Source organism: Lepisma saccharinum, chromosome 5 (genome assembly GCF_977018435.1).
Source record: "Lepisma saccharinum chromosome 5, izLepSacc3.1, whole genome shotgun sequence".
NCBI lineage: Eukaryota > Metazoa > Arthropoda > Insecta > Zygentoma > Lepismatidae > Lepisma > Lepisma saccharinum.
The window spans coordinates 72,225,290-72,247,829 of NC_139233.1; the positions used below are offsets into that span (position 1 = coordinate 72,225,290).

General features: G+C 37.0%; 1 protein-coding gene across 2 annotated transcripts in view; it reads left to right on the forward strand.

The window, feature by feature from the left end:
- The first annotated feature begins 3,398 nt into the window (after positions 1–3,398).
- LOC145987877 (uncharacterized) overlaps positions 3,399–22,540 on the forward strand; it is a 366,758-nt gene continuing 347,616 nt past the window's right edge. For both annotated transcript variants that reach the window (XM_083122663.1, XM_083122656.1), the window contains exons 1-2: positions 3,399–3,489; positions 21,685–21,818. The gene's annotated coding sequence lies outside the window, so the exon portion shown is untranslated. The remainder of the gene's footprint in view (positions 3,490–21,684; positions 21,819–22,540) is intronic.

Sequence of the window (22,540 nt, forward strand, 5' to 3'; positions counted from 1 at the left end):
TAAACTGTAGATCCAGTCCCGATTAGCTTATCTGTACGTAAAATTCATTCATCCTCGCTGTCAATACTAAGTAATTAGGTATAAAAGATGCATAAAATACAACAAAGCGTGTTAGGCAGTTAAAATATTAAAACTGAATTAATAAATTATAAAATATAATTACTGCATGCTAATTTATAAGAAATTATAGCATTTTAAAATTTGTTTGTTCCTTAATGGGAAAATAACTAGTAGCTTATTTCTTCTGTTCATTCTCATGTTAACAGATTTGTTTTCTTGGATAAATAAAATTGAACGTGTAAATTAAAAGGTTTACATGTGCACGAAGCGGAAGAGCAACTCGATCGAGTATCGTGGTGAGACAAGATGACTTGGCACATCGTTTCAACTCGTGAATGAGAATGCATATCTTGTTCGTGATTTGATTTCAAGTTAAAAACACCTGTCAGGTCTTGTTCGCTTATCGATTTCAAAGCATAAATCGGTATCGTTACTCCAATGAGACGAGATTCTCGGACAGTACATTTTACACAGAGTGTCTTTCATCATCTCACCAACTTTGGAAGGGTTAGCCCTGTTTTCATTGCGATTTTGTAATGCCCTGCTACTTGTGAAACTGATTCACTTCCAACAATTTCAGTCGCCTCTGTGGAGGAGTGGTTAGAACAGTGCGCTAAGAGGAATCTCGGAATTGAGTGTCACTTCATCAATTTCATTATATCATCACTGATTTTCATGTTCGCGATTAGCCAAAGTGGCAGAAGAGCAAAGCCTGGGCAAAAGTGGTATCCCGAGCCGCTATGTGTTTCCACCGAATATCGGCCTCAGGATTCCCTGCCCTCGTGCCGCGATGTGCTAACCACTCCGCCACGGGGGCCGGCCCTCCCCATCACATCTCTGTTTTATACTAAAGGCTATGATTGAATATGAATTTAAAATTTTGTGTGCGTCACTTAGGCTATTTTGCACCCTTCACTTTATACGGGATCCAGCCCCTTACCAGAACTAAAATAACATAACTGTAATGTCCTGTAGTAACTAAAATATTAAAATAATCTGACCGGTTTAAAGCTGAGGCTGTAAAGGCACTCAGCACACATAAGGACAACACACAGGACAACACACACACACACATTCCTACGAAAATTATACTGGCCGTAGGTATAGACGCCAGAGCCTCGTTAGTCTGCAAAATGCAGTCCAGGGTGTACTATGTGGAACTGAGGTTGACAATTGGGTGTACTACGTGGAAGGATCATCCCTTACATCCCTTAAACTATATTTCTCGAGACCCTTGATGTGCTAACCACGCCGGCATACATTATAGAATACTTGAGTTAGTTTTGTCAATATTAATTTTATTGATTGCATTTTTGTTTTGCAATGATTTTGCGCACTGAATTTTCATATTTATCTTTGCTTTTCATTTGTGTTTTACTTTTATTTTGTATATAATGCTGTGTTTCTATTGGTGTAAATTTGTGATTCGTCTCTAATAACGTTATCATTTCAATGTGATTTAAATTTTAATCTTCTAATCTCACGTGTATAATATATAAGTATATGTATGTACACATGCATACAGAGAGAAAGAGAGGGAAATTGCATGATATGATCGTTAGAGGGGAAATCCCCACCGTTCCCCGCATAATTTCAAATTTGTTCCTTGTATTACACAAAATATATTAAATTAATGTTATAACAAATTGAATATCTATTATAGATCGGATTATAAGAAATTATGTATAACTGCGTGTGTGAGCGTGTGTTTGTCTCTCAGGTTCTTTATTAAAAAATCAGAAAAACAGAACATAATGTAGTATTCAAATATAAAAAGACCTTCATTTCACGAGTCCACTTGTAATTAATTCATTATCATGTGGTTTGTTCTATTAGGTAATTCTTTTTTTTTTATATAAATGTATATTTGGTTGTAGCTTAAGGTAATTCTTAACTGAATATAAAAAATTGTAAGTTATAATTTTTGTTTTAATACGTGTTTGTTATTTTCACTAAAGGTTTATCATTTGAACTTGTGCTTGCTGCTTGTATTACGTCATTTTTGGATTTGGAGTAACATAAAAGAAAAGGTGTTTATTGTCTTTGATCTTGCTTTAGAAAATAATGATTGGTTGATTGATTTGGTTTATTTTACTTCGCCTTTCTGTCACTTTTTTTGGGTAATCGCGAAGATCAGGATGAGTAATGAGGTGTACTAACCACTCCACCATGGAGGCCGGCGCTTTAGAAAATAATTAAAAGTAACAATCGCTTTCCACACTAAGTATTTTGTGTTGTAAATTATAAATTACTGCCTCCCTTTTCTGATTCACTTTAATAGAATAGTGGTTAACGCTGTCATGTATTAAAATGGTTTGCTTGGCAAAAATTGTTGTAAGTCCACTTTTATGCTCCAATAGGCTAATCGGGTCTCCCCGATGGCGTAGTTATAACGTCGCCGGTAATCAAGGGGTACCGTGTTCAATACAAAGTGGAGGTTCGGATCCCACTTTAAACTGTAGGTCCAGTCCCGACTATCCTATCTGCACATAAAGTGGACTTAAACAATAACAACTCAAAATAGGCTAATGGGAATATTGTAATCAAGAGGTCTGTGCCTAACACCTTCCCAAAATCTTTACAAGACTCCCATAATATTTTTTACTAACATTTAATTTCTTGTAATTTTAGCGCTAATGGTTTGGCCGAACTTGAAACTACAGGACAAATTTGTTGGCTGTTCTTCGCTGCCCGTCATGGGCTGAGGTTGCGCGCTCTCTCTCTCTGCAAACAACACTCGCGTGTCGCGAGCTCGCGAGTCGACTCTTTCCTTCGTTCAAAGAGTCGCTAAAGTGTGCCACGACTCTTTGAACGAAGGAAAGAGTCGACTCGCGAGCATGCTCCTTCCCCTCTCATCGTACACGGCACGTTTCAGCCAGCTTTACTCAACTAGGGGTAGGGAAAAGGAACAGAGAGGACACCCCCCTCCCTCTCCTCTCCAGTCCCCATTTGCTGCCCGCAGAATCGACTTGCTTTCTTTAAAAAATTCCGGCCGCCAGGCGAGTATACACTTGCGCATGCGCCTTCCTCGCAAAATTCGTGGAAAGGAGAGGGAATAATGGAATAATAGTTGCTTGGCGGGCGGAGGAGTCGTGGCACACATACGACTCTTTGAACGTGTCGTTCAATTCTGGTGAACGAGTCGTTCACCGCTCACAAGAGAGAGTCGTTACTTTTGAACGACTCGTTCACGAACGACCCATCACTATTCGCGAGCCGAAACGAGCATCAGCAGTGCACCAGCGCGTCCACCGGTGGGTTCTGGAAAGCGTGATGTCTATGGCGTGGTGTTCGTTGTAAATACTGCAGTAGTCTGTGTTTAAATTACGCATATAAACATATCGAAAACAATTTGTGCAGTAAACTCATACAGTAAACTAAACTTATTCGGGAAGGCCATGTGATCTGTCGCGGGTATTCGGCCGTAAGGTAATTTGTATATATTTTTTTATCGGCGTGGGAAAATAGAAAGCACTTTCCGGAATTCGGTAATAGTATGGTATAGTGAAAACACATTTCACTCGATTATTTTCTAATTATTTATATTTGTACTTACCTGTTATGCATAGCGGAACATTTTTGAACGTGGGATTTTGCTGTTTACACTGAAAAAAGCGTATTTTTTCACAGTACAAGTGTTTATTGTTCGTTGCTAATTCGCTTTTGTTACACAATATGGCGAGCAAATCTTGACTCACGTTGTCTATTGTCAGCTAATATGCAGTGTTTCCAAACTTATTAACCGAAAAATGCCGCACAAACTATTCACAGAAGGTTTTTAAGCGAAAATTGATCCACAAACCATTCACGGAAGGTTAGGTTAGGCAAACAGAAAATTAAATTGAAAAAAAAAAAAATTTCACAATGCAACCTTCACACGTCATCTTGTAAAACTACCTCGTGGTTTCTACACTAACAGGGGTTACATAATCGAACACACGGAACATTTGATTTATGTAGTCGACAGGGCTCGGGTACCCTTTTATACACCCTCGATTTTTCGCACATTTCAAATGTTCTCGTTACGAAAATTAGTTCTTCATAAGAAACGATGTTTTTAAATAACGCGGAAAGTAATTTTTTTAGATCTACGTGCTAGGAAACTTACGTTTTTCAATATTTAGATTCCTTATGTAACGTCGAAACGGTTTTGCAGGGATTTGATCATGGCGCATCTTAGATTCATGTCACAGGTGCACGTCTGAACATTTTCTTTTTCTTCTTATCTTTGACTTGTGCAATGGGATAATTTGCAATTTTTTCTTGTTATGAATGACTTGTGCAATGGGATAATTTGCAATTTCAATATATTATTTATGTAATTTATTGGCGGATTGGATATTTGAGACATTGCAATTGTTTTGTGCGACTTTAGACATTGGAATTGATTTGTCCCACGAACCATTGACATTAGCCCTACGAACCATTGACGCTAGCCCCACGAACCATTGGCGCTAGGCCCACGAACCATTGGCGCTAGCCCCACAAACCATTGGCGCTAGCCCCACGAACCATTGACGCTAGCCCCACGAACCATTGGCGCTAGCCCCACGAACCATTGGCGCGTGGATAGGTTAGTTCAGTTAGGTTGAGATCGATAGTTAAAATTTGGTGTCGTGTTAGTATCACGATCTAGAAATTGGAAATAATTGCGAACCATTTCAAACGACAAAATTTCAACTTTAAACGGCTGTACAGTCGTAAATACTTCTTTCCGCGCTCCAATTTTTTGTTATTCACAAATAGGATCAAATAATGTTCATAATGAAAGAAAAAAAAATTCAAAATTCGGGGGTGTAGAATAGGGTACCCGACCCGTCGACAGTAATGGTGGCAAGAGCTGTCGTGCATCGGAGATACATTTATGTCTAAAAATACATGATTTACTGGCCGAATAAGTTGAACGAAGGGATAAACACTTCCACGAGCTTCCAAAAGTCTACAGAAACTCTGTTTCTCCTGTAAATTTGAAGAAATGTGTTTTCACTATACCATACTTACTGTTGCCAGTCACTTTCCGGAACTCCAAACAGCACTAATTACTTTCAGCAGGTTTCAAAATTACTTGCAGTGTTGTGCGATACTTCTTTCCGATTAGAAACTAGCTGTCCTCCCCGATGTAGCAGTGGTGTTCGATAACTGGTAGAGACATTTGTTCGGATCCCACTTTAACACTGGAACCCTAACACGAAATTAGCACCCTTTAACACTACCCTGGGTTGCCTGTAACCCCACCTAAATATCCACTTATGGCTACTTCATTTTTTAGCAGGATTGCTTCAAATATACACAAAATGGCTTCTGCACTTGATAAGCCTTTTTATGACTAATAAAATAGTAGTAATACGCGAATGCAATAAGGATTAAAATTTCAGTATCCGCCAAACATCTGAAATTCCTTTTTCTTCTTTTTCACATTGGTACTTACGTATTCTGCATTCCTAAGGATTCTTGAAGGTGCCATTTCGTTTTTTCAAGCAAATAATCTCAATTTTCGACATATCGAGTAATTCTTGTTTGTTCGTTTTCGCTTGCGTTACATGCAATATGGCGGAGAAATCTTCACTAGCGTTGTCCATGATCAGTGGTTATGCAGTGTTGCAACCTTCTTCATCGAAAAATACCTACTATCGTGTTACTTATTTTGTATTTTTTTCCAGGTTCGAAAACTCCATGAACCATCCAGGGATAGCCCCACAAACCATTCATAAGTAGCCCCACAAACCATTCATGGATAGCCCCATGAACCATTCATATATAGCCCCACGAACCATGCATGTTTGGTTAGGTTAGGCAAACATAGTTAAAATTGTCATGTTCTTGGAAAACAACGGTGTGTTTGGAAACACTGACCGGGGGTTACATCATCGAATGCCCGCAACATTTGATTCACGTTGTGGAAGGACATAGAAGCAACAGCTTTCGTGCATTGGAGAGACATTAATCTTCAAAAATACATGATTTAACGGCGAAATAAATTAACTGATAGGAAAAAACACTTCAACGACTTTTCAAAAGTGTACGGAAAGTCAGTTCGGTAAGTACTTTCTCCTGTAAAATTGAAGAAATACGTTTTGTGGATACAAAAATTTTACCCAATAGGGGAAAACACATCATAATACAATGAAGTGTTGAGTGTTTTAACAAGTTCAACTGCTCCATTGCCTTAAGCGAGGGTACAACCAGTAATGACCAACACAATGATAGAAGAAATTACATGTATAACGTAATATAACATAACATAATGAAAATCCAGTATACAGTGAGTAGGTAACAGATACACATTAAAATAGGATATTTTGTGTTTCGCATGGTTCGTACTTATCAATTGTGTATTGCGGAACTTAGTTCAAGGTACCATTATGCTTTTTACACGAAAACAAACACAATTTTTCACACAGAGAGTAGTTTTTGTTATTACTTTCTTCGCTTCCGTAACACACAATATGGTGGGCAGAGGTTGACTACCGTTGTAGTTATTGCATCGGAAAATACGTACTATCGTGTTCGTCATGTGTGCAAATTGTACATTATGCATGACTAGACGACGGATAGCCCCACGAACCATTTCCGATAAGGTTAGGTTAGGCAAGCATAGTAAAAAGAAGAGGGTTGGAATCACTGACAGGGGGTTACGTCATCAAACGTATGCAGCATCCGGTTCACGTAACGAAAGAAATGGCACTTGTGCGTTGGTGAGATATTTCTCTTGAAAAATACATGATTTCCCGGTCAAATAGATTCCACGATGAAAGAAAATACCTCGACGAATGTTGGAAACCTTAGAGAAACTCATTTCCGTAAGTAGTTTCTTCTGTAAAAATGAAGAAACGTGTCTCCGATATAACGAACTGTTACCCAGAGTGTAAGCATTTTTCACAAATGTCATGACGATGTCCTCTGCAAACTGGGGTACCTCAGTTTACACACCTTGTTTTAGTTTTTTTGTCTACCAAACACATTTACAGTTCTTTCCCTGGATTAGAAGACTCGTCACAGGGGTTGAGTGATCTCTTAGAGATTATTGAAGGCCAAAGATGGTTAGGAAAAAAATAATACACAACGGTTCAATGTTGCCAACCTAATAATGCTGAAATTACAGGGAGTTTATTTTCTCGTTGGGGTTCTTGATAACCTCTGTTAGGGTTCCAGGGTTAAACTGTAGGTACGGTCTTAATTAGATCATATGTGCACAAGAGTGGATTTAAGACAAATTTCCTCTTATTAAGCTTGCAAAAACCATTAGACTTTTACTTGCAGTTCAGCTAATTAATTACAAGTTTAGGTATGATTTACAATTCTGGACAATTCCCCGATTTCTTTCATGTTTCGCATACTCACTAATTTAGACCTCTTAATGGCTAGACTGCACAATCAACCCTTGTGTTTTACCGTTTGAAAGTGAAAAAAAAAAAATTGTGCGCAATCGGTCGCCAGGACTCCAGGGCGACTGTGATCTTATGCTGTAATATGTACGAAATTTTGATGATTCTAAGTCAAATTATAGAACAGCGTAAATTAGCATATGATTTTTTTTTAAATCAACATTGTGAACATTCAAGAGAGTCAGTAATAATTTCTTACTCTTTGTCCCCCAACACCCCATTTCCTTTTTTCTCGAATGATTTAGCGATGTTTTGAATATCGTGATTCTCAGCTTCATATACAGAGTGTTGCAAATGTAGCACAACCCAAACTTAGAAAATGTATATCATGAAAACCTTAAGACATATTTACACCAGGTTTTCTGCATTATAAAGTTTCATCCATTGAGATATTTTTCAATGCTTAAAATTATCAGTTTTCTCCATACAGAATATTAGATAAATTAATAACTGGCCGAAGGCAGCATTAAAAATTTTCCAGAAATGCACTTTTGAATGAGAAAATTGCATAAGAAATTATCGAAGATAGATGTCTGATGCTATGTCAATCTGTCATTTGCGACCAATATTGGTCATGTGCAACATTTGATGGATTTTTTATTGGCGATTTTATGGGTTGAGTGAAAAGGTGCCATTTTTGGAACATGTATGGCAATGCTAGCAGGTCGAAATATTGTCAACAGACCCACGGCACATGTGCCTAAATATTGGCTATACAGTGGTGAAAAATCATCAACCAAGATTTTGTGCCAAAATTGGACTCTTGAGAGAATACTAGTCTGCCTCTGGTTACATTGAATTCTCTTCGCTCACTTTCGATGCTACTATGCCTGTTCTGTTAATTGATTCAGCATGGTGTATTCTTTGGAGCAGCGCGTGTGCATTTCTGAAGAGTATTTTACTAGTCATTCTTACACTCATGTGCAAGAGGTTTTCCAAGAAAAATTCCCTGCTTCTGCTGTACCTCACAAAGCACTTGTTTTACGACTTGTCCAACACCAACAAATGAGCCCACAAATTGTTAAGAGTTTGGTATTATTATTGAAGATAAGGCACACACAGGAGATGTACTACGTACAAATGTTCAGCGAAAAATGCAGGCTCGACCAAGACTCGAACCTAGGTCTTTGGCATACCGTACGATTTCTCTAACCACTGAGTTTGCAATCAAGGGGTCCCGGATTCGATACCTGGTGGAGGCACAAGTGGTTCGGATCCCACTTTAAACTGTAGGTCCAGTCCCGATTAGCCTTACTGTGCATAAAGTGGACTTAAAACACCAAATCAATCAATCTGAGCTACTGAGCTGGCCTGGCCTCGCCTGATTTCTCGTTGTCGCAGTTTTACCTGTGTGGAATCGTCTCTGCCAGTGCTACCACAACATGTTCTGTGGCCTTTGAAACACAGTAGACTTCGACATTGCCTGGTTCCTCCCAGCGTAGAGATGTTAATGCATTTTTCGCTGAAAATTTCTACGTAGTACATTTCCTGTGTGTGCCTGATCTCCAATAATTAACATCTCTACGCTGGGAGGAACCAGGCAACGTCGAAGTCTCCTGTATTTCAAAGGCAATAGATCCCATTGCAGTAGCACTGGCAGAGAAGATTCCACTCAGGTAAAACAGCGACAGCAAAAATCAGGCCAAGCCGGCTCAGTAGCTCAGTGGTTAGAGCAATGGCACAGTATATCAGAGACCCGTGTTCGAGTCCTGGTCGACCCTGCATTTTTCGCTGAAAATTTCTACGTTGGTATATATTGTTGAAAATCAATTCTCAGATGTTTTCAGCAAATTAACAATATTTATTAAAATAATGTAATTTCTTTTATTTGGATACATGCTAACATAAATTTATTATCCCAGTGATAGCGTACATGATTAGTTTAGTGTAGAAAACCTGGTGTAAATACGTCTTACGGTTTTCATGATATACATTTTCAAAGTTTGGGTTCTGAAAGTTTTGAAACACACTGTAGTACGCACAATTGCTAGTATTAGGTAGTTTCCTGGTGCCTGATTTTCAGAGCTGGCACCTAGTTTTGAAGAAAATTTTTCGAGCACTGATTGTGCCCTAATTGTACGTATTTAACACTTCGAATTGCCACTGTGCATTTCTCAATTTGAAGTTACATTTCTATGACATAATAAAAGAAATACTACTACATTACTTGCCATAGCTGGTTTCCTTGAACCTAATCCATGTTCTAAACACACAGTATTTCCAGGTCGAACTTTGGTTTTCAACGGGAATATATAAGCGTATTTCCACTAGGATTCAACTTTTTTAAATCGTATTTTTTCATGTTTTCATTCAAGGAGACTCTATAGAAAAAGGCAGGTAGCTGGAACGTAGTGGAGCGGAGGCAGGGCCATGGTAGGGGTAGGGGGCGGTAGGTCAATTACCCCACGGTCGGAGCCCGGAATCGGGGGCCAATTAATACTACTTTTTTCCCACTTCCAATTGCTTCCTCACCTTAATGTTTACATTTCTGGAATCATAGATTCATACCCTTTCCAACGATGTATCAAACATATTTCTATTAAGAAGGGTCGATTCGAAATTCTGTGGTTGAAATTTGTCTCTCAAGTGCTACAAAACTGACATTTTTTAAGGTGCCTGGTTGCAATTAGCATTAATTTCCTCTAACGATGCATGGGTAACCCCACAAACTATTCATGGATAGCTCCACAAACCATGCACGGCAAGGTTAGGTTAGGCAAACATAGTTAAAATTTGGGGTCGTAGTAATATCAGGAATATATATTTCGTTCTTTAAGTATTCGAAACGCAAAATCTTGCGGTAAATAATTAGCAATTGTACATTGTCGGTCATGGACCCGATTATTTTGCAAGTTCCACACGTGAGCGCCAAATTTTAACTGCAGAGTCATGATTAGGAGCCGTAAATTATTGAGTATGCAAAATATGAACGACATCAGGGAATTGTACTTTATTATAAAATCACTCTCACATTTATTATCACTACATGTAGATATCCATTCCGTAAATTCCATCGGCAAACCAACACCAAGCTTGTATGTTATTCGGTGTAGATTTCTTCGTTCAGTAATATGCACACTGTTTATAGTCAAGAACATTTAAAATGCATTCTTAAATATATATAATTGGTGTTTTTCTTCTTGACTGTGCATGCCTACGTTACACACATTACACATATGTTGTGCTCTTCACGAGAAGTAGCGTAGTAGCATTTTTTTCAGCTTTTTTGATAGCAGCAACAGCATGGAAATATTATACCAACTTTTCATTACATTTTTCTACTTTTCACATTAGAAACACAAATGCCAATTGGCGCATTTAGCAGGAGGGGCACGAGGACTGATGCTGCTCCTAAATTGGATGACTAAGTATTATAAAAAGTATTGATAGCATTATATTACAAGGATCAAAAGTGTTTGAGCAATACTTTTCCAGATAGTAGAAGAATAATAAAAAGTAAAGCACATATCTATTAATCGGGACTATATTTACTAGACACCAGAAATTGAATCAGGGGCTTGTAAGTTATGAGCTAATACTAAATAAATTATTGTTATTCCTTTCTGTAATCATGGGTAACACATATAACGTATTTCACAAAAATCTGCTAATGCTCACCTTGAATTCAAGACATCCTGGTTTTGATACTGTGTGGAGGCACATAGTGGTTCGGATTCCACTTTAACTGTAGGTTCAATCCCAATTAGCATATCTGTGCATAAAGTGGACTTAAACAGCAACTCAACTCTATGCCCAATTTTTCATTTTTTCAGGAGCCCTCTTTAAAATTTCACATGATATATTTATTGAACCTTGCAGTGAAAGTTTGTATCATTGCAAAGGCTGATACATATATTGAAGTCTCTCGAAATAGAAGAAATTGTTTTGTTAGGTTATTGAAATTTCAGATAGAACAATTGCACACACTAGCTTTGATTTGAGGGTGCCATAGAAAGAACACTGCATTCTAGAAATGAGATGGAGATGAAACAATTTCATTATAAATTTGTCATTTGGTAGCAAAGTAAAATAAATTTTATTAAAACCAATACGTTGCTGACCAAGGCAGTTTATTAAGATAAAACACTTAACACGTAACGTTTCGACCCTGTATCAGGGTCTTCCTCAGACGAAGAACTAAACTAAAATGATCTAAATTTTATATATATAAATTCATATTTTGGAAAATCATTCAACTACTTTTTAACCATTATTATTCAAAATGTTTGTCTGTTAACAACAAAAGTAAGAACCAAAGACTGTTGCTAAGCAGCTCCCAAAAGTGACTAAGGTTAGAATGCAAGTGTTTTATTTCATACTCGGATGGTGCTTGTTGTTGGATGAGTAAATTCGTCAGGTTTTATTGTCTCTTGGCATTTGCATTCTCCTGGCTGCTTCCAAATTCTGTACATGGACCAAGAAGACTCTCAATATAACAATAATGGTTGTATGTAGACCACAGCCAAAATATATCCATTTGTTTACAATTTGGAGGTAGAACATTTGACAATGTATACTGGGTGATTTTTTTAACCTGAATCATTTGAATATCTTGCAAAAAAAAATCATCCTACAAAAAATGTTCCAAAAAAAAAGTTGATAGTTTGGAGGGGGAAGTTTAGTGGTGCAACAAAAGAACACTGGGGGCCAGCTTTGAAATTTCAAATAGAAACCCCTATTTTTTATTACAGATTTGGATTTTACGGGAAAAAATACATAAGTTTTGTCTGAAACATTTTTTTCGATTCATGATAGATGGCGCTATAATCGACAAATTTTCATTTCTTGAATGTTTACACTTTAAAACCAATGTATTTCATTTTGCAATTCATTTAAATTCAAAAAATAAAACATTTTTGTTCCAGGACTTGAAATTGTTGTAAAACAAATAAATTTATTTTGAAAATACAAAATTACTCAACAATGCTTAGCTCTAGATATCTCGATGGCTAGTAAACTACATTCACTTCTCAATTACATTAAGTGTTCAAAATGGTGACCTTCAACTTCAATACATTTATTATTGGCACTTCGAATGAATGTACACAACTCAATAGTACTTCTGGTTCGATTATGGCACAAGCGTTTTGGATTCGCTCTATCATATTTTCACGAGTAGTTGGCAATTCTCGATACACTTTATCTTTTAGGTAGCCCCACAAAAAGAAATCTGGTGAAGTAAGATCTGGTGATTTGGCAGGCCAATTTATAGGACCAGCTCTGCCGATCCTTCGGCCATTGAAGTCACGGTGAGTACTTCACGTGCTGCTCTCGAATAGTGCGCTGGACATCCATCCTGCTGAAACCACATGTTCTGTCTCAGTTCCAGGTTAAGATCTTCAAGTAATATTGTCAGTTCATTTTGAAGAATGTCGCGGTACTGTTGACCATTCAAATTTCCATCAATGAAGTAGGGACTGATGAGTTTGTCATCAATAATTCCACACCACACGTTTACAGTCCATTTTATTTATTTATTTCAGAAATTAAACGCAACAGGTATATTACCAATTAATGGTGTTCATTATACAATAATTTTGTGATAACATTATTGAAATATTGCACAGATGAATGTAGTATATAGACAGAAAACATTTAACAAACATATAAGTCTTAGGTTCTATCGTAATTTATGTAATTTTAGTATATTCCTTTTCAAAATTGCGGTTGGGCAAAACAAGTCCACACTGTTTTCACTTTTGATGGTATCATTAAGTGTTGGATATTGTCAGAGCGTTGGTTCTATTACGACGGAGGCGGAAGAGTTGCCTTCTTGGTCGTAATTTGCTTGAGGGGATGTAGAAGTCGAGCTGTGACAGGGCGAAAGGAGCTTCAATGAGATTATTTAAAGTTTTGTGGAGGAAAATGAGCTGATGCATGATGCGTCTGTTGTTGAGAGTTGTTAGGTTAAAATATCTGAGAAGGTTCTCACGGGATTCCATTTGAGGGTATCTACCATCTAGTTTGTACTTTAAGTGTCTTAAGAATTTACTTTGAATTTGTTCTATTTTGTTTATATCTTGTTGGGTTTGAGGGTGCCACACTATGCTTGCGTATTCAATTTTTACTCGAACGTAAGCATTATAAACCATCATTAAGCTTCCGACATTATTGAACTCTTTGTAAGTTTAGAATCAAACAGAACTCCTAGATCTTTGATTGTTTCTACCCGTTTTAATTTTTGTTTATTTATGCAATAGTCGTATTTTATTGATGTAGTGTTTAGAGTATATGACATTTGGTAACATTTTTCGCTATTTAAGATTAGTTTGTTGCTTTCACATCATTCCACAAGACTGTTTATGTCCGCTTGTAACTTGGTACAGTCACTGTAACTGCAAATTCTTTTGTATATTTTTAAATCGTCCGCAAAAAGTAGTTTACCCGATTGATTCGTGAAGATCATTTATGTACATGAGAAAGAATAAGGGACCAAGGTTAGAGCCTTGGGGAACTCCGGATGTAGCTTCAAATTCATCAGAAGTATTTCCCTCAAACGTGACGTACTGTTTGCGGTTTTTTAAGTAGGATTGACACAATTGTAACATCGGATTCGATAGATTGTATGATTTCAGTTTTTCTATTAAGATTCTGTGGTTTACGGTATCAAACGCTTTCAAAAACTTTGTATATATTACATCTACTTGAGCTCCGCTAAGAAACCATATTGATAAGGAGAAATGTGCTTGTAAAGAATTTGCTCTAAGAGCTTGGCAGGTGCTGCCAGGACTGCTATCGGCCTGTAATTCTCTACATCATTTTGCTTATTTGTTTTTGGTATCGGGGTAATTTTTGCTAATTTCCAAATATCTGGAAATGTTGAGGTGGAAAGTACAAGATTGAACAGCGTGTGCAGGGGGTATTTGAGTATCTCACCGCATCCTTTAAGTATGTAAGGTGGAATTTTATCGGAACCAATAGATTTTTTGGTTTAAGATTTTTAATGGCATCTTCGATTTCTTTAAGACTAATATCTGATAGGTTTAGTTTATCGATTTCACTGTAAGATTGAATATTCAAAGTCTTATTTTTTCCATCATCCTGCCGGTACACCGATTGAAAATATTTAGCAAACGCTGTTGTTACTTCTAGAGTGTCAGAAAGTACTTTACCTTGATATTGAAAAGGTTCTGCTCTTTTTTGTTTTTTCATATTTTTGGCAAAGCTGAAGATGAGATTAGGGGTATGAAGCATGTTATACTCTGTTCTTGAAATATAATGCGTATATGCTTTTTGAATCCCTCGTTTAACAATATTCCAAAGTTCTTTAAATTTCTCATAATGTTCAGCATGGGGAGCGTTATTTTTCCATTTTTGCCTATGATATGCTTTTTTCCTGATATTCTTTATAATTTCCCGTGAGAACCAGCTCGAAAATTTCTTCGGTTGAGTTTTCTTTGAAGGTGCGCATTTGTTAAATATGCCATACATCATTTCATAGAACTTATCAATAGCGGCATTAATATTAGTGTATTTCTTCAGATCATTCCAATTTACAGCTCTCATAAGATTGTACATTTTTAAAAAATCTGCGTTCCTAAAGTTATAGTTATATTCTGCTTGAATTGAATTTTTCGTGATAGATTTAAATTTAGTCATGGAAATGTCAATATTTAAAGCTGGGTGTCTTCTGGTACGAGAGGATCGGATTCCCTTGTGACTGTTATGTTATTAACATTACTTAAAATCAAATCTAGCGTTCATTCGTTATCATTTTTTATGTCATTGAAGCTGCTTAGTAGGTGGAGTGACATGAAATGACTCAATTCTACGCAAGCTACATTTGAAAATAAGAGATTGTGATCCGCACCCTTTATCTGAGAGAAATTAAAATCCCCTGCAATAATAAGGGAAGATCCCTGCTCATAAAGTGATTCTAACGTTTGATAGAAGGAACTGTATACAGATCGATTCGTATTTGGGGGGAAATAGGCTACACAAATATGCATATTTATTTCGCTAATTTTTACTAACATGTAATTTATCAGAGGGTCAATTACCGGAGTTTAAATTTCGATAGCTCGAAATGCCCTGTTTACAGCCAGAAGTACCCCTCCCCCCAAGCCTTTGTCAGAAGATTATGCATCGTGATCCGACCGAAACAAAATATATCTATCATCAATTACTTCGCTGTCACTGAACGATGGATTTAACCATGTTTCCGTAGCCATGATTACATCAAAATCGTTATTTAATACACTCAGGTAGAATGTTTTGAGTTTAGTTCTTAAGCCCCTTACATTTTGTAGGAAACACTTACACTTGCAGTTCCTTTACTGACATAATTGCTGGTCACATGTCCATTACCACTTACTTTTCTACATCTGGCCTCACCTCAGCCTCTCGTTCCTTGGTTGCTTCCCTGGCGCTTGGGATATTGCTGAGTAGAGGGAGGGGGAAACTGGTGACCTATTTGAGATATCCGGTTGTTCTCTTCTTTCCTTGTCCCGTTGGAAGTGGAGGGGGGAAACGGATCACGGCATGAAGATGGCTGGAATGCGGTCGTTGTCACTTGCGCTCCCTGAGACGTCACATTTCCATTGTTGGGGGTTGGAGGGAAAGCCTGTTTCTGGGAACTGGACGCAGCTGAAGGTTCTCGGGGTCTCGATGCATTCTTGAAAGTTGCCATGGTTGTCTTCCAAGTCCCAAATTGTATATTTTCTGCCGTCGACGTTGAGATATTTATATTGCAGATGAGCTCTACACCCTTGCTGCCTGGCTTCGAAGAGATGCTTTTTAAGTCTCCGTCATTGTTGCCTAACAGAAAATGAATAGTCTTGCTCGATGTAAATATTTGAGCCTTTCAATTTGCTGCAATTTCGAAGAATTTTCTGTTTCTCCGTATTGCGGAGGAATTTGCACACAATGGGACGAGGTTTTCCGGACCGCGTGCTTCCGGTACAATGAGCCCTCTGGATTGTGTCCGTTGGTAGGGAAAGGTGAGGTATTTCTTCGACTAATTGTCGCACTGCGCTAGCCGATTCATCCCATGTCTCGTTCATTTTTCATGCATGCCGTGGAAAACAAGGTTTTGTCTCCTCGATCGGTTTTCGAGATCGTCCAGATGATCCTTCAGAGTACGAACATACGATTGAAGCTCGCCGATGTCACACTTAATCTTGCTTGTCTCGGCCTCAATCACGTCAATCCTTCCAACGAGTTTGTTCACAGTGACGGTCAGCTGCTTCACCTCACACATAATAACATCGTTCGAACTTTTCACTTGAAGCATAACTTGCTTCAGTTCCATAATTTCGCTTGAGAAATCAACATTGTTACGGGGGCCTGGATTTTGCTCGATGCCGCCTATAATGAGCAATGATAGCAGAACCACTCCATAAGCATGGTACACAGTTTTCGGAAAAACACTTCCCTTTTCCGTTCGGATGTTTGGGCACCAAGCTGCGTGAAAGAGGCCGATCGCCTGCCGCCACTGCCCTACGGAATTTCCCATCTTGTTCCGCTTCAGTGCACTCTGGAGACTACCGAAAACAGATCCGTTCGCTTTCACTTAGAACGCTGATGCTCAGCTTGGCGCAGCCAGTGCGGATTTTCGACACTCCAGTAATGCATATTATGCCGATTGACCGTTCCGTGGTTTGTAAAAGATGACTCATCAGAGAACAATACGAGACAAAAGAAATTTGGGTTTATTTGTATTTGTTCACGTGCCCACTGACAAAATGTCACTCGATTTTGAAAATCATCTCCATGAAGTTCTTGATGCAATGACACATGATATGGATGATATTTATGATGCTGTAAAATCTTCAAAACACTGCTCTGGGACAATCCGGAATTTCGAGCTACTTCTCGCAAGCTGACATGAGGATCATGGACCACAGCAGCTAACACATTAATTTAATTTTCTTCTCTAGTAACTGTTCTTCAACGGGTCCTTTGTTGAGGTTTAACACTTCCTTCAGTAGTAAATTGATTGACTGTACGTTGAAACGAAGGGAAAGAACGCACCCTGTCTGGAAAACGCTGAGCATAAACAACGACAGCTTGACGGAGATTCCTGCCAGATTCTCCATACACGAGAACCATTTCCATTTTTTTTTTACAGTTAATACATCCATTGATATTGAAAAGTATCAACAGCTTAGTCAAATTAATCGCTCGGAACATTCTTGTGATCTAAAAAACAATGAAAAATGAACAATGATTTAACAGGAAGAATCTAAAAAGGAACTGTTTCTTGACATTGTTTTATTTTTTTAAATTTTTTTTTCTGTTGTAGCTTTGTTAAGCATCTTTGACACAACAATAAAAAAAATTAAACAAATATCGAATCTAACTTTTAAATGTTGTAAATAGACGAATTACCAGCTTAATAAAATCTCAAAAGATTTGTCAAGAATTATTACAAAGTTCATGCACGAGAATGTTTTATTTTTTGAATTTAAATGAATTGTGAAATGAAATACATTGGTTTTAAAGTGTAAACATTCAAGAAATGAAAATTTGTCGATTATAGCGCCATCTATCACGAATCGAAAATAATATTTCAGACAAAACTTATGTATTTTTTTCCGTAAAATCCGAATCTGTAATAAAAAATAGGTGTTTCTATTTGAAATTTCAAAGTTGCCCCCCACCTCACCTACAAGAGGGGAGGGGTGTTCTTTTGTTGCACCACTAAACTTCCCCCTCCAAACTATCAACTTTTTTTTTTGGAACATTTTTTTTAGCATGATTTTTTTTTCAAGATATTCAAATGATTCAGGTTAAAAAAATCACCCAGTATAAGCTGTTTGTACTATGTTGAAGCATCTGCACATGATATTTTCATGGTTACATCTTATCATATTATCTTTTATCATTTTCTGTGCCCCTCCCAGAAAAAGAATTGCAACTTCCTGTTAAGTTCCCTTTGTTTAATTGCAATTTCATCAATCTACGCATGCATTTTTTACATGGTTCGATTTCTATTTATGTCTTGACACATGCTTTGGAGCTATAGCGATTACTTCTTGTATGTTTTCTTGAGAATAGATTTTCATTTCTGTATACTACATAATACTTTTCTTGCCACCAGCCATTTGTTTAGTGTAGTCTTACTTACAGACTGCTGCTGCCATTTGTGTCTCATGTGTGAGGTGTGAAGGGGCTTTCTGAATTGGTCCATTTACCGTGTGGTGAGCTATTTTGTAATTTCCAGTTGGCATAAACATTCCTAAATGCTTTTGTAGTTGGGAGGGTCTCAAGCATGACACCTCTTCGAACCTCATGTGGAGAGCCAGCAACAAGTAAATATGGCAATACTCTGTGGAATGCCTTGTTGATGAGGAAACCGTGATGTTTGCGTGAGGTACTTTTACATATTCTTACTGATAATTAAGACTTTCTGGATTTATAATCAGTTCTAATTTCTTTCGTGCCAGTGTACATCCTGAATCGTGCATGCTACGTTGAAATTCGAGGACTTTAGAGTATAGTTGGATGTGGTCGGAAAAAACTGGCACAAAAGTGTCTCAAATCAATGAAAATACATGAGTTTGCAGTATTTTCCCTGTTCTATGGTTTTCCATTTATCTCCCTATTGTAAAATAGACACTAATTTCTGAATATAAAATACAATTTACAATATGAAATTCATAGCTAGATATAAACAGTGTTTTCAAAAAAGCAGACTGAAGTTACAGATGACGAGTGACACAGTCTCCTTCAGTATAAAGCAAGACATTCTCTTGCATGTACGCCACTGAGTAAACATCAACATTTAAATTGAAACACAAATATGTAAAAGGTTGTTTTAAGTCCATTGCATGGTCAGATGTGCTCATCAGGACTACACGTTTAGTTTTACCCCTAGCTTACCCGTGCTGTACAAGAAACTTACATACCAGGGGGCGACTCACAGACCCACACTTTATTTTTTGATCACTAATATTCAAGAAATAATTTTGTTATTGAATCACTGATTCCTTTGCTGATTATATATGTGCAGTTATTTATTAATTATAATAATTACAAAAATTACTAAAGTGGAACCTTGATAATTTGAACCTCAATATCTCTAATTTCTTGATAAGTCGAACTTTTTGTAATCCCCTTGAATTGTCCATGACACTCAATACTAATTTTACCTCAACAACTCGAATAAAACCTTGATAAGATAAATTTTTGTACAGTTTATGGGATGCTATTTGAGTTCAATAACTCAAAGGTAGAGTATGAAAAACCTCTATGAGTCGAAGTTAAATTCTAATCACCTTTATAACTCGAAGTTTTAGTCACACGGACCTCAGTAAGTCGGAAGTGTAGGGTGCGTATGTACAATGTCAGGTCATCAACTATGGTGTTGGGACTTGAACTCCCCCACCCTGCCGTGCATGTAACCATCATTGTTAATGTGCTTTAGACCTCTATAACTCGAAGTCAGCGATTTTGACCCTCAATAACTCGAACCTTGGTAAGTCAAAATCCTTGATACCTCGAATTTTTTCTTTTTCCCCTCAAGTTCGAGTTTTCAAAGTTCCACTGCATCTTTAATAAAAAATAATAACCAATTATTGCATGACTGTCTCACATGTATTTATTTTATCATTCACTAAAAGTCACAAAATCCATAATAACTTTATGATTAATGCTTTTTGTTTGTAGAAATACAATTGTTTATTAAATATAATAATTACCATCATTACCAACCAATTGTACACTGTCACTGGCATGAGTGTCTCGAATGAGATGCATTCAAAGATGCACCAAGTGCATTTTGCCTCCTATTTACATTACATTTATGTTTTTATGAGCAAAAGTAGTATAGAAATATGGGGAACGTCCTAGAGAACAATGTGATTTATTTTCAAACAGTTGAAAAATCTAAAAAATATACATGTGGTGAACCTGGATGTCCCCTCGTTACCTCGGTAAGCTGGGGTTAAAATTGAATGTGAACCACTATGCAATAGCTTTTTATCGAAAAAAAAAAAAAAAAAATTCATTTAAGAAAGCCGGCTTTTTTGCAACTCTACTTTATATTGAAACTCACCTACTTCCACCAACTTTTCCCCTCTTTTCATTTTTCGCTGTGTGCACTAATAAGGGAGTTGGCTATGGAACTGGACTTTTGAGTCACCGTGTAGTTTATAATAAATGGGAATTTAAACATCATATTCATGTACATTAATTCAAACAATATTATATTTCATTTCTGTTAGACTTTTACTTTTGAATATTAGGAATTTGCCTATGAAAATCTGTTATCATTCATCACCTAACCTAGCAAACCCTACCCAAACCTAACCTAAATCTAACATAACTCCAGATCCCATTGGCATCCCATTTTAAAATTTTGTATACTTCTTGAGTAATAGTGTATGTATAACATGTAATTTTTTGAAAAATTAATAGACCCATTTTTGAGAAAAATGGATACCAAAATTTTCTTTACATCACCTTCAATTCTTTTTTTATTCTGGCATAGACATGCTACATCTTGTGTGAAAGAGCTCGTAAAGACCTTTACAACGCCATCCGAATCACTTCTGTATGTGCCCTGGTTGTCAAAATATTGTAATTTAAAGTTAACAAGATGGTGGAAGAAATTGTCAAAATCGAACAGTTTGCAACACTGTAATTTCGGAAATACAAAAGATATGGATCTACAAAGTTGCATATTTTCCTACCTCAAGTGGTCCTTCCAATATACCAAATTTAAAATGAATCAAAAAAATGTAAGGTTGAATAGTGCCTCTTTACTTGTTGATTTCACATGGAATGCCCCTATAGCTGAATACGTCTTCCAACAGATATAAAGGGACTACAAACAAAAGACCCTTCAGCTAGAAACTTTCGCATGCCTCCCCCTTCATCCCTGCAGCTCTGACCAAGATGAAGTCTGCTCCACCCCTCCCCTACCACGGAGCACGATGCACACACAGTTTCTGCAATGCCATCATTTTGACACAACAGAGTTGAGGAATAGTAGCAAAGGGAAAATGAGTTGGGAGAGTTGAGCTGCAAATGCATCCCAACAGTTGCACATCTGTTGTGCCGAGTAGATACGTACAGCCAGTATTATTGCACTGTCTCTTATTAGATTGAATCTGTTTCCAACACTTCAGAATTTGTTAGAGTATATATTTTCATCATCATTGTTTTTTTGTAACTATGGACCTCCGTTTTAACTAACATGAAAAGAATATATATAGTATTGTCCTGTTTCTGTTACATTTAGTTCTTTGTGCTTACATCATGTCCATGTGACCAATTTCTGCTTTTTTATTTTCAGTTTGCTAAAATGAATCATGCAGGAAAAGAGATGCCAAATATTGAAATCTTAGAAAAAATTGAAGCTTTTTCAAATGAATTGTTCACCGAAATATCAAATATTAGTTCTTGTGTCAAGATTGCTGATTCAGATTGGTAAGTTAGTGCATCAAGACTTTGCAAATTTTGCTACATAGTGTTTTTAATTTGTTTTCAGATAATCATTTTTGGAAAAAAATATAAAATAAAAATTCTTTAAGTATTTTGAACATGTAGACTGGAGTTTTGTAGTTTTGAATATCGAGCATCTAAATGGAAATCAACAGAATTTTCCTTGAATGTACTGATTAGGAAAAAGTGAGAAAGTACTCTTGTATGACGGTCATATGCATCTGTCAATCCATATATCCACCCATGTTTACTGTGAAGATGTGAGAAAAAACTCTTCGAGTCATAAAGACAGATGGGTAGACTGATGAACTTATCAAATAATAACTTATGCAACAAAAATAAGCTTGACCAGCTAGTCCCATTGACCGAGAGAGGCAACAATCATTTAAAAGTGAGGTTTTGTTATCTCGGAAACATATACATGTGATGATCTCACATTTTTTGCACATTCAATGTTAACAAGATATAAATTATGTTGTTTTGCATGTCTGTCTATCCATGGAAGTCATGAAACTGAAAGTTGACACATTTTTAACCTCTAACAGGCATGGTGCCAGATTGTAACACAAAGGGCATTGGGTGGTTCCGTGGACCACCAAATTGAATTTACCATTTCCAAGAGTAATCGAAATAATAGCTAATATTTTACACAAATTATCATGTATTTTGGCCCTTCTTCATGGAATTATGATAAACCTTTATCCAGT